We start from the raw sequence: 13,972 nt of genomic DNA on the forward strand, positions 1-13,972 counted from the left end.
GTTAATAAAACTGTCTTTCTGGTGCTCATTGCAAGCAAGCCAGAAAGTGTTTTTCTGTGTTCCAATTGCTAGTATAAAGAAATACGCAGTCTGCTGAAAGCAAGCTGTTCTCTGACAGTCTTTCTTATGGAGTGCAGTTCAGCTAATAAAACTCTTTCTGCCTTTCATTGCAAGCGAGCCCGAAAGTGTTTTTATGCTTCATAATGGACTGTAAAAGCAAAGATGCAGTTTGCTGAAAACAAGTTGTTCTTTGACAGTCTTGAATACTGAGTGCGGTTCAGTTAATAAAACTGTCTTTCTGGTGCTCATTGCAAGCAAGCCAGAAAGTGTTTTTCTGTGTTCCAATTGCTAGTATAAAGAAATACGCAGTCTGCTGAAAGCAAGCTGTTCTCTGACAGTCTTTCTTATGGAGTGCAGTTCAGCTAATAAAACTCTTTCTGCCTTTCATTGCAAGCGAGCCCGAAAGTGTTTTTATGCTTCATAATGGACTGTAAAAGCAAAGATGCAGTTTGCTGAAAACAAGTTGTTCTTTGACAGTCTTGAATACTGAGTGCGGTTCAGTTAATAAAACTGTCTTTCTGGTGCTCATTGCAAACAAACCAGAAAGTGATTTTCTGTGTTCTACTTGTTAGTATAAACAAATATGCAGTCTGCTGAAAGCAAGCTGTGCTCTGACAGTCTTTCTTATAGAGTGCAGTTCAGCTAATAAAACTCTTTCTGCCTTTCATTGCAAGCGAGCCCGAAAGTGTTTTTATGCTTCATAATGGGTTGTAAAAGCAAAGATGCAGTTTGCTGAAAACAAGTTGTTCTTTGACAGTCTTGAATACTGAGTGCGGTTCAGTTAATAAAACTGTCTTTCTGGTGCTCATTGAAAGCAAGCCAGAAAGTGTTTTTCTGTGTTCCAATTGCTAGTATAAATAAATACGCAGTCTGCTGAAAGCAAGCTGTTCTCTGACAGTCTTTCTTATGGAGTGCAGTTCAGCTAATAAAACTCTTTCTGCCTTTCATTTCAAGCGAGCCCGAAAGTGTTTTTATGCTTCATAATGGACTGTAAAAGCAAAGATGCAGTTTGCTGAAAACAAGTTGTTCTTGGACAGTCTTGAATACTGAGTGCGGTTCAGTTAATAAAACTGTCTTTCTGGTGCTCATTGCAAACAAACCAGAAAGTGTTTTTCTGTGTTCCAATTGTTAGTATAAACAAATACGCAGTCTGCTGAAAGCAAGCTGTGCTCTGACAGTCTTTCTTATGGAGCGCAGTTCCGCTAATAAAACTCTTTCTGCCTTTCATTGCAAGCGAGCCCGAAAGTGTTTTTATGCTTCATAATGGACTGTAAAAGCAAAGATGCAGTTTGCTGAAAACAAGTTGTTCTTTGACAGTCTTGAATACTGAGTGCGGTTCAGTTAATAAAACTGTCTTTCTGGTGCTCATTGCAAGCAAGCCAGAAAGTGTTTTTCTGTGTTCCAATTGCTAGTATAAAGAAATACGCAGTCTGCTGAAAGCAAGCTGTTCTCTGACAGTCTTTCTTATGGAGTGCAGTTCAGCTAATAAAACTCTTTCTGCCTTTCATTGCAAGCGAGCCCGAAAGTGTTTTTATGCTTCATAATGGACTGTAAAAGCAAAGATGCAGTTTGCTGAAAACAAGTTGTTCTTTGACAGTCTTGAATACTGAGTGCGGTTCAGTTAATAAAACTGTCTTTCTGGTGCTCATTGCAAACAAACCAGAAAGTGTTTTTCTGTGTTCTACTTGTTAGTATAAACAAATATGCAGTCTGCTGAAAGCAAGCTGTGCTCTGACAGTCTTTCTTATGGAGCGCAGTTCCGCTAATAAAACTCTTTCTGCCTTTCATTGCAAGCGAGCCCGAAAGTGTTTTTATGCTTCATAATGGGTTGTAAAAGCAAAGATGCAGTTTGCTGAAAACAAGTTGTTCTTTGACAGTCTTGAATACTGAGTGCGGTTCAGTTAATAAAACTGTCTTTCTGGTGCTCATTGCAAACAAACCAGAAAGTGTTTTTCTGTGTTCTACTTGTTAGTATAAACAAATACGCAGTCTGCTGAAAGCAAGCTGTGCTCTGACAGTCTTTCTTATGGAGCGCAGTTCCGCTAATAAAACTCTTTCTGCCTTTCATTGCAAGCGAGCCCGAAAGTGTTTTTATGCTTCATAATGGATTGTAAAAGCAAAGATGCAGTTTGCTGAAAACAAGTTGTTCTTTGACAGTCTTGAATACTGAGTGCGGTTCAGTTAATAAAACTGTCTTTCTGGTGCTCATTGCAAGCAAGCCAGAAAGTGTTTTTCTGTGTTCCAATTGCTAGTATAAAGAAATACGCAGTCTGCTGAAAGCAAGCTGTTCTCTGACAGTCTTTCTTATGGAGTGCAGTTCAGCTAATAAAACTCTTTCTGCCTTTCATTGCAAGCGAGCCCGAAAGTGTTTTTATGCTTCATAATGGACTGTAAAAGCAAAGATGCAGTTTGCTGAAAACAAGTTGTTCTTTGACAGTCTTGAATACTGAGTGCGGTTCAGTTAATAAAACTGTCTTTCTGGTGCTCATTGCAAGCAAGCCAGAAAGTGTTTTTCTGTGTTCCAATTGCTAGTATAAAGAAATACGCAGTCTGCTGAAAGCAAGCTGTTCTCTGACAGTCTTTCTTACGGAGTGCAGTTCAGCTAATAAAACTCTTTCTGCCTTTCATTGCAAGCGAGCCCGAAAGTGTTTTTATGCTTCATAATGGACTGTAAAAGCAAAGATGCAGTTTGCTGAAAACAAGTTGTTCTTTGACAGTCTTGAATACTGAGTGCGGTTCAGTTAATAAAACTGTCTTTCTGGTGCTCATTGCAAGCAAGCCAGAAAGTGTTTTTCTGTGTTCCAATTGCTAGTATAAAGAAATACGCAGTCTGCTGAAAGCAAGCTGTTCTCTGACAGTCTTTCTTATGGAGTGCAGTTCAGCTAATAAAACTCTTTCTGCCTTTCATTGCAAGCGAGCCCGAAAGTGTTTTTATGCTTCATAATGGACTGTAAAAGCAAAGATGCAGTTTGCTGAAAACAAGTTGTTCTTTGACAGTCTTGAATACTGAGTGCGGTTCAGTTAATAAAACTGTCTTTCTGGTGCTCATTGCAAACAAACCAGAAATTGATTTTCTGTGTTCTACTTGTTAGTATAAACAAATATGCAGTCTGCTGAAAGCAAGCTGTGCTCTGACAGTCTTTCTTATGGAGTGCAGTTCAGCTAATAAAACTCTTTCTGCCTTTCATTGCAAGCGAGCCCGAAAGTGTTTTTATGCTTCATAATGGGTCGTAAAAGCAAAGATGCAGTTTGCTGAAAACAAGTTGTTCTTTGACAGTCTTGAATACTGAGTGCGGTTCAGTTAATAAAACTGTCTTTCTGGTGCTCATTGAAAGCAAGCCAGAAAGTGTTTTTCTGTGTTCCAATTGCTAGTATAAATAAATACGCAGTCTGCTGAAAGCAAGCTGTTCTCTGACAGTCTTTCTTACGGAGTGCAGTTCAGCTAATAAAACTCTTTCTGCCTTTCATTGCAAGCGAGCCCGAAAGTGTTTTTATGCTTCATAATGGACTGTAAAAGCAAAGATGCAGTTTGCTGAAAACAAGTTGTTCTTTGACAGTCTTGAATACTGAGTGCGGTTCAGTTAATAAAACTGTCTTTCTGGTGCTCATTGCAAACAAACCAGAAAGTGTTTTTCTGTGTTCTACTTGTTAGTATAAACAAATATGCAGTCTGCTGAAAGCAAGCTGTGCTCTGACAGTCTTTCTTACGGAGTGCAGTTCAGCTAATAAAACTCTTTCTGCCTTTCATTGCAAGCGAGCCCGAAAGTGTTTTTATGCTTCATAATGGACTGTAAAAGCAAAGATGCAGTTTGCTGAAAACAAGTTGTTCTTTGACAGTCTTGAATACTGAGTGCGGTTCAGTTAATAAAACTGTCTTTCTGGTGCTCATTGCAAGCAAGCCAGAAAGTGTTTTTCTGTGTTCCAATTGCTAGTATAAATAAATACGCAGTCTGCTGAAAGCAAGCTGTTCTCTGACAGTCTTTCTTATGGAGTGCAGTTCAGCTAATAAAACTCTTTCTGCCTTTCATTGCAAGCGAGCCCGAAAGTGTTTTTATGCTTCATAATGGACTGTAAAAGCAAAGATGCAGTTTGCTGAAAACAAGTTGTTCTTTGACAGTCTTGAATACTGAGTGCGGTTCAGTTAATAAAACTGTCTTTCTGGTGCTCATTGCAAACAAACCAGAAAGTGTTTTTCTGTGTTCTACTTGTTAGTATAAACAAATATGCAGTCTGCTGAAAGCAAGCTGTGCTCTGACAGTCTTTCTTACGGAGTGCAGTTCAGCTAATAAAACTCTTTCTGCCTTTCATTGCAAGCGAGCCCGAAAGTGTTTTTATGCTTCATAATGGACTGTAAAAGCAAAGATGCAGTTTGCTGAAAACAAGTTGTTCTTTGACAGTCTTGAATACTGAGTGCGGTTCAGTTAATAAAACTGTCTTTCTGGTGCTCATTGCAAGCAAGCCAGAAAGTGTTTTTCTGTGTTCCAATTGCTAGTATAAAGAAATACGCAGTCTGCTGAAAGCAAGCTGTTCTCTGACAGTCTTTCTTATGGAGTGCAGTTCAGCTAATAAAACTCTTTCTGCCTTTCATTGCAAGCGAGCCCGAAAGTGTTTTTATGCTTCATAATGGACTGTAAAAGCAAAGATGCAGTTTGCTGAAAACAAGTTGTTCTGTGACAGTCTTGAATACTGAGTGCGGTTCAGTTAATAAAACTGTCTTTCTGGTGCTCATTGCAAGCAAGCCAGAAAGTGTTTTTCTGTGTTCCAATTGTTAGTATAAACAAATACGCAGTCTGCTGAAAGCAAGCTGTGCTCTGACAGTCTTTCTTATGGAGCGCAGTTCCGCTAATAAAACTCTTTCTGCCTTTCATTGCAAGCGAGCCCGAAAGTGTTTTTATGCTTCATAATGGACTGTAAAAGCAAAGATGCAGTTTGCTGAAAACAAGTTGTTCTTTGACAGTCTTGAATACTGAGTGCGGTTCAGTTAATAAAACTGTCTTTCTGGTGCTCATTGCAAGCAAGCCAGAAAGTGTTTTTCTGTGTTCCAATTGCTAGTATAAAGAAATACGCAGTCTGCTGAAAGCAAGCTGTTCTCTGACAGTCTTTCTTATGGAGTGCAGTTCAGCTAATAAAACTCTTTCTGCCTTTCATTGCAAGCGAGCCCGAAAGTGTTTTTATGCTTCATAATGGACTGTAAAAGCAAAGATGCAGTTTGCTGAAAACAAGTTGTTCTTTGACAGTCTTGAATACTGAGTGCGGTTCAGTTAATAAAACTGTCTTTCTGGTGCTCATTGCAAACAAACCAGAAATTGATTTTCTGTGTTCTACTTGTTAGTATAAACAAATATGCAGTCTGCTGAAAGCAAGCTGTGCTCTGACAGTCTTTCTTATGGAGTGCAGTTCAGCTAATAAAACTCTTTCTGCCTTTCATTGCAAGCGAGCCCGAAAGTGTTTTTATGCTTCATAATGGGTCGTAAAAGCAAAGATGCAGTTTGCTGAAAACAAGTTGTTCTTTGACAGTCTTGAATACTGAGTGCGGTTCAGTTAATAAAACTGTCTTTCTGGTGCTCATTGAAAGCAAGCCAGAAAGTGTTTTTCTGTGTTCCAATTGCTAGTATAAATAAATACGCAGTCTGCTGAAAGCAAGCTGTTCTCTGACAGTCTTTCTTACGGAGTGCAGTTCAGCTAATAAAACTCTTTCTGCCTTTCATTGCAAGCGAGCCCGAAAGTGTTTTTATGCTTCATAATGGACTGTAAAAGCAAAGATGCAGTTTGCTGAAAACAAGTTGTTCTTTGACAGTCTTGAATACTGAGTGCGGTTCAGTTAATAAAACTGTCTTTCTGGTGCTCATTGCAAACAAACCAGAAAGTGTTTTTCTGTGTTCTACTTGTTAGTATAAACAAATATGCAGTCTGCTGAAAGCAAGCTGTGCTCTGACAGTCTTTCTTACGGAGTGCAGTTCAGCTAATAAAACTCTTTCTGCCTTTCATTGCAAGCGAGCCCGAAAGTGTTTTTATGCTTCATAATGGACTGTAAAAGCAAAGATGCAGTTTGCTGAAAACAAGTTGTTCTTTGACAGTCTTGAATACTGAGTGCGGTTCAGTTAATAAAACTGTCTTTCTGGTGCTCATTGCAAGCAAGCCAGAAAGTGTTTTTCTGTGTTCCAATTGCTAGTATAAATAAATACGCAGTCTGCTGAAAGCAAGCTGTTCTCTGACAGTCTTTCTTATGGAGTGCAGTTCAGCTAATAAAACTCTTTCTGCCTTTCATTGCAAGCGAGCCCGAAAGTGTTTTTATGCTTCATAATGGACTGTAAAAGCAAAGATGCAGTTTGCTGAAAACAAGTTGTTCTTTGACAGTCTTGAATACTGAGTGCGGTTCAGTTAATAAAACTGTCTTTCTGGTGCTCATTGCAAACAAACCAGAAAGTGTTTTTCTGTGTTCTACTTGTTAGTATAAACAAATATGCAGTCTGCTGAAAGCAAGCTGTGCTCTGACAGTCTTTCTTACGGAGTGCAGTTCAGCTAATAAAACTCTTTCTGCCTTTCATTGCAAGCGAGCCCGAAAGTGTTTTTATGCTTCATAATGGACTGTAAAAGCAAAGATGCAGTTTGCTGAAAACAAGTTGTTCTTTGACAGTCTTGAATACTGAGTGCGGTTCAGTTAATAAAACTGTCTTTCTGGTGCTCATTGCAAGCAAGCCAGAAAGTGTTTTTCTGTGTTCCAATTGCTAGTATAAAGAAATACGCAGTCTGCTGAAAGCAAGCTGTTCTCTGACAGTCTTTCTTATGGAGTGCAGTTCAGCTAATAAAACTCTTTCTGCCTTTCATTGCAAGCGAGCCCGAAAGTGTTTTTATGCTTCATAATGGACTGTAAAAGCAAAGATGCAGTTTGCTGAAAACAAGTTGTTCTGTGACAGTCTTGAATACTGAGTGCGGTTCAGTTAATAAAACTGTCTTTCTGGTGCTCATTGCAAGCAAGCCAGAAAGTGTTTTTCTGTGTTCCAATTGTTAGTATAAACAAATACGCAGTCTGCTGAAAGCAAGCTGTGCTCTGACAGTCTTTCTTATGGAGCGCAGTTCCGCTAATAAAACTCTTTCTGCCTTTCATTGCAAGCGAGCCCGAAAGTGTTTTTATGCTTCATAATGGACTGTAAAAGCAAAGATGCAGTTTGCTGAAAACAAGTTGTTCTTTGACAGTCTTGAATACTGAGTGCGGTTCAGTTAATAAAACTGTCTTTCTGGTGCTCATTGCAAACAAACCAGAAAGTGTTTTTCTGTGTTCCAATTGTTAGTATAAACAAATACGCAGTCTGCTGAAAGCAAGCTGTGCTCTGACAGTCTTTCTTATGGAGCGCAGTTCCGCTAATAAAACTCTTTCTGCCTTTCATTGCAAGCGAGCCCGAAAGTGTTTTTATGCTTCATAATGGACTGTAAAAGCAAAGATGCAGTTTGCTGAAAACAAGTTGTTCTTTGACAGTCTTGAATACTGAGTGCGGTTCAGTTAATAAAACTGTCTTTCTGGTGCTCATTGCAAGCAAGCCAGAAAGTGTTTTTCTGTGTTCCAATTGCTAGTATAAAGAAATACGCAGTCTGCTGAAAGCAAGCTGTTCTCTGACAGTCTTTCTTATGGAGTGCAGTTCAGCTAATAAAACTCTTTCTGCCTTTCATTGCAAGCGAGCCCGAAAGTGTTTTTATGCTTCATAATGGACTGTAAAAGCAAAGATGCAGTTTGCTGAAAACAAGTTGTTCTTTGACAGTCTTGAATACTGAGTGCGGTTCAGTTAATAAAACTGTCTTTCTGGTGCTCATTGCAAACAAACCAGAAAGTGTTTTTCTGTGTTCTACTTGTTAGTATAAACAAATACGCAGTCTGCTGAAAGCAAGCTGTGCTCTGACAGTCTTTCTTATGGAGCGCAGTTCCGCTAATAAAACTCTTTCTGCCTTTCATTGCAAGCGAGCCCGAAAGTGTTTTTATGCTTCATAATGGGTTGTAAAAGCAAAGATGCAGTTTGCTGAAAACAAGTTGTTCTTTGACAGTCTTGAATACTGAGTGCGGTTCAGTTAATAAAACTGTCTTTCTGGTGCTCATTGCAAACAAACCAGAAAGTGTTTTTCTGTGTTCTACTTGTTAGTATATACAAATACGCAGTCTGCTGAAAGCAAGCTGTGCTCTGACAGTCTTTCTTATGGAGCGCAGTTCCGCTAATAAAACTCTTTCTGCCTTTCATTGCAAGCGAGCCCGAAAGTGTTTTTATGCTTCATAATGGATTGTAAAAGCAAAGATGCAGTTTGCTGAAAACAAGTTGTTCTTTGACAGTCTTGAATACTGAGTGCGGTTCAGTTAATAAAACTGTCTTTCTGGTGCTCATTGCAAGCAAGCCAGAAAGTGTTTTTCTGTGTTCCAATTGCTAGTATAAAGAAATACGCAGTCTGCTGAAAGCAAGCTGTTCTCTGACAGTCTTTCTTATGGAGTGCAGTTCAGCTAATAAAACTCTTTCTGCCTTTCATTGCAAGCGAGCCCGAAAGTGTTTTTATGCTTCATAATGGACTGTAAAAGCAAAGATGCAGTTTGCTGAAAACAAGTTGTTCTTTGACAGTCTTGAATACTGAGTGCGGTTCAGTTAATAAAACTGTCTTTCTGGTGCTCATTGCAAGCAAGCCAGAAAGTGTTTTTCTGTGTTCCAATTGTTAGTATAAACAAATACGCAGTCTGCTGAAAGCAAGCTGTGCTCTGACAGTCTTTCTTATGGAGCGCAGTTCCGCTAATAAAACTCTTTCTGCCTTTCATTGCAAGCGAGCCCGAAAGTGTTTTTATGCTTCATAATGGACTGTAAAAGCAAAGATGCAGTTTGCTGAAAACAAGTTGTTCTTTGACAGTCTTGAATACTGAGTGCGGTTCAGTTAATAAAACTGTCTTTCTGGTGCTCATTGCAAGCAAGCCAGAAAGTGTTTTTCTGTGTTCCAATTGCTAGTATAAAGAAATACGCAGTCTGCTGAAAGCAAGCTGTTCTCTGACAGTCTTTCTTATGGAGTGCAGTTCAGCTAATAAAACTCTTTCTGCCTTTCATTGCAAGCGAGCCCGAAAGTGTTTTTATGCTTCATAATGGACTGTAAAAGCAAAGATGCAGTTTGCTGAAAACAAGTTGTTCTTTGACAGTCTTGAATACTGAGTGCGGTTCAGTTAATAAAACTGTCTTTCTGGTGCTCATTGCAAACAAACCAGAAAGTGTTTTTCTGTGTTCTACTTGTTAGTATAAACAAATATGCAATCTGCTGAAAGCAAGCTGTGCTCTGACAGTCTTTCTTATGGAGCGCAGTTCCGCTAATAAAACTCTTTCTGCCTTTCATTGCAAGCGAGCCCGAAAGTGTTTTTATGCTTCATAATGGGTTGTAAAAGCAAAGATGCAGTTTGCTGAAAACAAGTTGTTCTTTGACAGTCTTGAATACTGAGTGCGGTTCAGTTAATAAAACTGTCTTTCTGGTGCTCATTGCAAACAAACCAGAAAGTGTTTTTCTGTGTTCTACTTGTTAGTATAAACAAATACGCAGTCTGCTGAAAGCAAGCTGTGCTCTGACAGTCTTTCTTATGGAGCGCAGTTCCGCTAATAAAACTCTTTCTGCCTTTCATTGCAAGCGAGCCCGAAAGTGTTTTTATGCTTCATAATGGGTTGTAAAAGCAAAGATGCAATTTGCTGAAAACAAGTTGTTCTTTGACAGTCTTGAATACTGAGTGCGGTTCAGTTAATAAAACTGTCTTTCTGGTGCTCATTGCAAGCAAGCCAGAAAGTGTTTTTCTGTGTTCCAATTGCTAGTATAAAGAAATACGCAGTCTGCTGAAAGCAAGCTGTTCTCTGACAGTGTTTCTTATGGAGTGCAGTTCAGCTAATAAAACTCTTTCTGCCTTTCATTGCAAGCGAGCCCGAAAGTGTTTTTATGCTTCATAATGGACTGTAAAAGCAAAGATGCAGTTTGCTGAAAACAAGTTGTTCTTTGACAGTCTTGAATACTGAGTGCGGTTCAGTTAATAAAACTGTCTTTCTGGTGCTCATTGCAAACAAACCAGAAAGTGTTTTTCTGTGTTCTACTTGTTAGTATAAACAAATACGCAGTCTGCTGAAAGCAAGCTGTGCTCTGACAGTCTTTCTTATGGAGCGCAGTTCCGCTAATAAAACTCTTTCTGCCTTTCATTGCAAGCGAGCCCGAAAGTGTTTTTATGCTTCATAATGGACTGTAAAAGCAAAGATGCAGTTTGCTGAAAACAAGTTGTTCTTTGACAGTCTTGAATACTGAGTGCGGTTCAGTTAATAAAACTGTCTTTCTGGTGCTCATTGCAAACAAACCAGAAAGTGTTTTTCTGTGTTCTACTTGTTAGTATAAACAAATTCGCAGTCTGCTGAAAGCAAGCTGTTCTCTGACAGTCTTTCTTATGGAGTGCAGTTCAGCTAATAAAACTCTTTCTGCCTTTCATTGCAAGCGAGCCCGAAAGTGTTTTTATGCTTCATAATGGACTGTAAAAGCAAAGATGCAGTTTGCTGAAAACAAGTTGTTCTTTGACAGTCTTGAATACTGAGTGCGGTTCAGTTAATAAAACTGTCTTTCTGGTGCTCATTGCAAACAAACCAGAAAGTGTTTTTCTGTGTTCCACTTGTTAGTATAAACAAATATGCAGTCTGCTGAAAGCAAGCTGTGCTCTGACAGTCTTTCTTATGGAGTGCAGTTCAGCTAATAAAACTCTTTCTGCCTTTCATTGCAAGCGAGCCCGAAAGTGTTTTTATGCTTCATAATGGGTTGTAAAAGCAAAGATGCAGTTTGCTGAAAACAAGTTGTTCTTTGACAGTCTTGAATACTGAGTGCGGTTCAGTTAATAAAACTGTCTTTCTGGTGCTCATTGCAAGCAAGCCAGAAAGTGTTTTTCTGTGTTCCAATTGCTAGTATAAAGAAATACGCAGTCTGCTGAAAGCAAGCTGTTCTCTGACAGTCTTTCTTATGGAGTGCAGTTCAGCTAATAAAACTCTTTCTGCCTTTCATTGCAAGCGAGCCCGAAAGTGTTTTTATGCTTCATAATGGGTTGTAAAAGCAAAGATGCAGTTTGCTGAAAACAAGTTGTTCTTTGACAGTCTTGAATACTGAGTGCGGTTCAGTTAATAAAACTGTCTTTCTGGTGCTCATTGCAAGCAAGCCAGAAAGTGTTTTTCTGTGTTCCAATTGCTAGTATAAAGAAATACGCAGTCTGCTGAAAGCAAGCTGTTCTCTGACAGTCTTTCTTATGGAGTGCAGTTCAGCTAATAAAACTCTTTCTGCCTTTCATTGCAAGCGAGCCCGAAAGTGTTTTTATGCTTCATAATGGACTGTAAAAGCAAAGATGCAGTTTGCTGAAAACAAGTTGTTCTTTGACAGTCTTGAATACTGAGTGCGGTTCAGTTAATAAAACTGTCTTTCTGGTGCTCATTGCAAGCAAGCCAGAAAGTGTTTTTCTGTGTTCCAATTGTTAGTATAAACAAATACGCAGTCTGCTGAAAGCAAGCTGTGCTCTGACAGTCTTTCTTATGGAGCGCAGTTCCGCTAATAAAACTCTTTCTGCCTTTCATTGCAAGCGAGCCCGAAAGTGTTTTTATGCTTCATAATGGACTGTAAAAGCAAAGATGCAGTTTGCTGAAAACAAGTTGTTCTTTGACAGTCTTGAATACTAAGTGCGGTTCAGTTAATAAAACTGTCTTTCTGGTGCTCATTGCAAACACGCCAGAAAGTGTTTTTCTGTGTTCCATTGTTAGTATAAACAAATACGCAGTCTGCTGAAAGCAAGCTGTGCTCTGACAGTCTTTCTTATGGAGCGCAGTTCCGCTAATAAAACTCTTTCTGCCTTTCATTGCAAGCGAGCCCGAAAGTGTTTTTATGCTTCATAATGGACTGTAAAAGCAAAGATGCAGTTTGCTGAAAACAAGTTGTTCTTTGACAGTCTTGAATACTGAGTGCGGTTCAGTTAATAAAACTGTCTTTCTGGTGCTCATTGCAAACAAACCAGAAAGTGTTTTTCTGTGTTCTACTTGTTAGTATAAACAAATACGCAGTCTGCTGAAAGCAAGCTGTGCTCTGACAGTCTTTCTTATGGAGCGCAGTTCCGCTAATAAAACTCTTTCTGCCTTTCATTGCAAGCGAGCCCGAAAGTGTTTTTATGCTTCATAATGGACTGTAAAAGCAAAGATGCAGTTTGCTGAAAACAAGTTGTTCTTTGACAGTCTTGAATACTGAGTGCGGTTCAGTTAATAAAACTGTCTTTCTGGTGCTCATTGCAAACAAACCAGAAAGTGTTTTTCTGTGTTCTACTTGTTAGTATAAACAAATACGCAGTCTGCTGAAAGCAAGCTGTGCTCTGACAGTCTTTCTTATGGAGCGCAGTTCCGCTAATAAAACTCTTTCTGCCTTTCATTGCAAGCGAGCCCGAAAGTGTTTTTATGCTTCATAATGGACTGTAAAAGCAAAGATGCAGTTTGCTGAAAACAAGTTGTTCTTTGACAGTCTTGAATACTGAGTGCGGTTCAGTTAATAAAACTGTCTTTCTGGTGCTCATTGCAAACAAACCAGAAAGTGTTTTTCTGTGTTCTACTTGTTAGTATAAACAAATATGCAGTCTGCTGAAAGCAAGCTGTGCTCTGACAGTCTTTCTTATGGAGTGCAGTTCAGCTAATAAAACTCTTTCTGCCTTTCATTGCAAGCGAGCCCGAAAGTGTTTTTATGCTTCATAATGGACTGTAAAAGCAAAGATGCAGTTTGCTGAAAACAAGTTGTTCTTTGACAGTCTTGAATACTGAGTGCGGTTCAGTTAATAAAACTGTCTTTCTGGTGCTCATTGCAAGCAAGCCAGAAAGTGTTTTTCTGTGTTCCAATTGCTAGTATAAACAAATACGCAGTCTGCTGAAAGCAAGCTGTTCTCTGACAGTCTTTCTTATGGAGTGCAGTTCAGCTAATAAAACTCTTTCTGCCTTTCATTGCAAGCGAGCCCGAAAGTGTTTTTATGCTTCATAATGGACTGTAAAAGCAAAGATGCAGTTTGCTGAAAACAAGTTGTTCTTTGACAGTCTTGAATACTGAGTGCGGTTCAGTTAATAAAACTGTCTTTCTGGTGCTCATTGCAAACAAACCAGAAAGTGTTTTTCTGTGTTCTACTTGTTAGTATAAACAAATTCGCAGTCTGCTGAAAGCAAGCTGTTCTCTGACAGTCTTTCTTATGGAGTGCAGTTCAGCTAATAAAACTCTTTCTGCCTTTCATTGCAAGCGAGCCCGAAAGTGTTTTTATGCTTCATAATGGACTGTAAAAGCAAAGATGCAGTTTGCTGAAAACAAGTTGTTCTTTGACAGTCTTGAATACTGAGTGCGGTTCAGTTAATAAAACTGTCTTTCTGGTGCTCATTGCAAACAAACCAGAAAGTGTTTTTCTGTGTTCTACTTGTTAGTATAAACAAATATGCAGTCTGCTGAAAGCAAGCTGTGCTCTGACAGTCTTTCTTATGGAGTGCAGTTCAGCTAATAAAACTCTTTCTGCCTTTCATTGCAAGCGAGCCCGAAAGTGTTTTTATGCTTCATAATGGGTTGTAAAAGCAAAGATGCAGTTTGCTGAAAACAAGTTGTTCTTTGACAGTCTTGAATACTGAGTGCGGTTCAGTTAATAAAACTGTCTTTCTGGTGCTCATTGCAAGCAAGCCAGAAAGTGTTTTTCTGTGTTCCAATTGCTAGTATAAAGAAATACGCAGTCTGCTGAAAGCAAGCTGTTCTCTGACAGTCTTTCTTATGGAGTGCAGTTCAGCTAATAAAACTCTTTCTGCCTTTCATTGCAAGCGAGCCCGAAAGTGTTTTTATGCTTCATAATGGGTTGTAAAAGCAAAGATGCAGTTTGCTGAAAACAAGTTGTTCTTTG

The sequence above is a fragment of the Hoplias malabaricus genome, chromosome X2 (genome assembly GCF_029633855.1).
Source record: "Hoplias malabaricus isolate fHopMal1 chromosome X2, fHopMal1.hap1, whole genome shotgun sequence".
Lineage (NCBI taxonomy): Eukaryota > Metazoa > Chordata > Actinopteri > Characiformes > Erythrinidae > Hoplias > Hoplias malabaricus.